The following is a 4,464-nucleotide window of genomic DNA, read 5'->3' on the forward strand; positions in this document are numbered from 1 at the left end:
TGGCCTTGGTGGGGGAGATTGGCAGGAGCTACCCAGGAGTCAGGCCCCAGCCCTTGAGGCCCCAAGGAGAGATCAGGAGCCCTCCCTCAAACTAAGTCTGGCAGTGAATTTACTTCCTCCTCCTCCCAGCCCCAGTCAGCCCTCTGCCTCAGAGCCTAGAGAGGCTGGCCAGAGCAGCTGGCAGGCACCCAGCAAGACGTGCTGCTGGACAGACTATGTCTGGCATTTCCAGAAACTCCTGAGTCTTTCCCTAGCCTGTCATTCCCAGCCTTAGGGTACTGTGCTTTCAAAAACAGGCATGTTCCCAGCATCCCACCTCCCATCCGTGGGCCCCAGGATGGCTCCCATTTTCCCTGTAGTCCAACAGTCTTTGTCCTACTGGGAGACCCCTCCTAGAAGTTGCCCCCTTCACAGTCTCACTGAGTCCCAGCTGCCCACACAGTTGATACAGAACTCTGCGCCTTGATATGAGTGGATGTAAGACCCTCACATCCCGTGCCCACCAGCGCTCCTCTCTTTTTTAGGTTGCCACATTCTCTGGGAACATTAAAGGAGAGAGCAAGAGTCCTTGGTAAAAGAGGGGACAGCCCACAGACACCTGGTAACAAAGCTGTTGGTGGTCTTGTGACCTCTGCAGCATTTTTGGTGGCCTGGACTGGAGAGTCACTGAGAGCACAAACACAAAATCAACATGAGGAACAAGAAACTGAGTTCGAGATGGGTGTGGGGAAGCATTCCTGTAATCCCAGCACTAGAGAGTTAGAAGTAGGAGGATCAGGAGGAGTTCAAGACCATCCTCAGCTACATGGTGATTTTAAGGGTAGCTTGGGATTCACTGGATTTTTGTCTGTCTAACTAACTAACTAACTAACTAACTAACTAACTAACTAACTTATTAACTTTGCCAGAGTGGGTCTCAGAGAAGCTTTGAAACATCTGAAATTCAACTGTATATTTTCTTTTATAGAAAGTTTAGGTACATAGTAAAGAAGAGTTGTTTTCAATCACTTCGGCTCTGTAAGTAAGAGTATTGTATCAGCGGGTTGTGAACCTAAAGTCTACCTGCAGGGGACCAGGGACACAAATATCCCTGTAGAGCCAGGAAGGCTACTATTTTGTGTCAGTCTAGAAAGATTCCAGAAAAATTCTTGATAGATGTGGTGATGGCACTTTTTTTCTTTTTAACATTTATTTTCATTTTAAGTATATGAGTGCTATCTATGTGTATGTCTGTGCCCACAGAATCCAGAAGAGGGCATAGGATCTTCTGGATCTGTAGGGGTTGGAAATGGAACCTGGCTCCTCTGAAACAACAGTCAGTGCTCTTCACCACTGAGCCATCTCCCTAGCCTGTGAGTTGGAGGCAGGAGAATCAGGGCTTGGAGATCACCTGATGACCTTTGGGCTCTGCAGTTGAATGCAAGGATGTACTAATTACTTTTCTGTTGTTGTAATAAAATACCATGAACAAGGCAATTCATGGAAGAAAGAGGGTTTTGTTTGTTTGTTTTGCTTTTAGTTCCAGAGGGATAAGAGCCCAACATGGTAGGGAGCAAGTGGCAGACATGGTGGCAGAAGCTGAGTTAGAGAGCAAACTGAGCCCTCAAAACCTGGCTCCAGAGATGTGTTTTCTCAAGCAAATCATCATCTCCCTATAACCTTCCAGACAATGCCATTAACTGGGTACCAAGTTCTCAAATGCCTGAGCTATAGAGGACATTTCTCATTCAGATCACCACAGTGTGTGTGTGTGTGTGTGTGTGTGTGTGTGTGTGTGTGTGTGTGTGTGTGTGTGTGTGTGTGTAGACAGAGAGAGAGGTGTGTATCTATATACCACACCATATGTGCTAGCTAGTTTTGTGTGAACGTGACACACACTAGAGACATATTAGGGAAGAGAACATCTCATCTGAGAAAATGCCTTCATAAGATTGACCTGTAGGCAAATGTGTGGTGCATTATTATGATGTGGAAGGATCCAGACCATTATGAGCAGGGCCACCAACCTAGGGGTGGTGCTATATAAAAGTACTATAAAACAGCCAGATTTGCAAGCCATGAGGAACAAGCCAGTGAGCAGCACTCCTCTTTGGTGTCTGCTTCAGTTTCTGTCTCCAGGTCCTGCCCTGCCTTCCCCTCATGATGGACAGTGGGCTGTAGGGAGCGATGAACCCTTTTCTCTATGGGTTGCTGTTGGGCTTAGTCTTTATCACAGCAATAGAAAGTAAACTAAGACACCATACACACACTCGTACATACACACACACCACACATACACACACACATATACAACACACATATACACATACCCCACACACATACACAGCACACACATATACAACACATATGCAACACACATAGATATACACACATGCATACCATATACATGCAATATATACTCACACGCCACACATACACACCACACATATACTCACAGATACACGCATACACAACACACTCACATATACAACACACACACACACAGCATACACACATGAAATGCATATACACACCAAATGCACATACACACCTTTATGAAATAAAAACACAAAATAAATTATTGTTGGATGTGGTGGTTCATGCTTGTAACCTCAACACTGAGGAGGCAGACACAGGAGAATCAGTAGCTTAGGGCCAGCCTGGGAAACATAAGACACCGTGAATAATAATAATAAAACAACAGCTTTTATTATCAATATATTATATTGTGTTACTATAATACTATTATCTATTAGACAATAAATAAAATAATTTAAATAAACAGCTTACTGTTTTATAATAATGTTGTTTTATATATAACAATTTCCTATTTCTCTGTATAATTTATATATACAATATTATGTTTTATATATACTGTATTATATATAAAATAGTAATATATTATATGAAAATATATACTGTTATATATTTATATATAATATATACACATGTGTATGTTATGTGTGTATGTATTGTGTGCATGTGTTATATTCTATGTCTAATAATAATTATTATTTTATGTATTATTAGTATTAAATATACTCAAGAGGCCACAGCAGAAGAATTGCCTTGTGTGTGAGGCCAGCCAGGGCTACATAGTGAGTTCCAGTCTCGTGTGGGCTATACAGTAAGATCCTATCTCAGGAAAAAATCAAATGACTCTTCTTTTGAGCCTGCCCACACCAGTGCTCTTACTTTCTTCCTGAAAGTTTTATCTAAGTTTGGTGGTGGTGGTGGTGGTGGTGGTGGTGGTGGTGGTGGTGGTGGTGGTGGTGGAGAACACCTTTAATCCCAGCACTTGGGAGGCAGAGACAGAGAAGCAGGCAGATCTCTGAGTTCTAGGCCAGCCTGGTCTACAGAGCGAGTTCCAGGACAGCCAGGGCTACACAGAGAAACCCTGTCTTGAAAAACAAAACAAAACAAGCAAATAAAACAAACAAAGTTTATCTTCTCTTAACCGTCATGCTTAAAATCTGTGCTAAGGGTTGGCAGATGGCTCAGGGGTAAAGGTGTCTGCCCTGTGCTCCTGGAAACCTGAAGCTCCCCTCATATAAAGGTGTGTGTGTGTGTGTGTGTGTGTGTGAGAGAGAGAGAGAGAGAGAGAGAGAGAGAGATCTTCATTCATAGCTATCCTCTGGCAGCTTTACACACCCTGCCCTCAACAATTAATGAAATCTGTTAAAATGCCTTATAATAAATTCCAACTATGCTTCATTAAGCAAACAAGCAAAACCCCAAAGATCTGGGGCTATAACTCAGTTAGTAGAGCATTTGCCTACCTTGCACGAATTTCTGGGTCAAGCCCTGAGACCACAGGCTTCATGATGTCTATCTGCAGTTCCAGTCCCTGGGAAGTCGGGGAAGAAAGACCACAGGTTCAGCATCCTCTTTTGCTACATAGGCCAGCTGGGATACACGATGCCCCATCTCACAATGAAAAATAGACAAAGAAGCAGAAACCTAGACTTTTCTCATCACTTTTTGCTCTAATGTACTTCTAATAGGAGAAATATTAGGCCTCTTCCTTCTAATTCCCTTTGCAGAAAAATGTGCTTGTATGCTAGCAAATCAAAAACTGTACTGTGTGGTTTTGTTTGTTTTTATTTAAACATTTCATTTTAAGACAGGGTCTTGTTATATACCCCAAGTAGGTTTCAAATTCACATTGTAGCCCAAGCTAACCTTGAACTTCTAATCCTCCAGTCTCAGCCTCCCAAATGCTGTGGTAACAGAGGCTCTAAGGCCTCTGTTTTTGGGTGTAATCATGAGTTTCTCTGTACATTATCATATCCTACCATTATAAGAAGCTAGGCGAGCGTCTGGAGAGATGGCTCAGCTGTTGAGAATGCTTGTTTCTCTTGCAGAGGGCCCAAGTTTGGTTCCCATCCTCTGTGTCTGGTGGTTCACACTGCCTGTCACTCCCAATCAGGATCCAATGCCCTTTCTGTGTGAAAATGGCAAAAGGAAGAAAGATATGGTCTGGGT

This window comes from Mus musculus, chromosome 7 (assembly GCF_000001635.26).
Source record: "Mus musculus strain C57BL/6J chromosome 7, GRCm38.p6 C57BL/6J".
Lineage (NCBI taxonomy): Eukaryota > Metazoa > Chordata > Mammalia > Rodentia > Muridae > Mus > Mus musculus.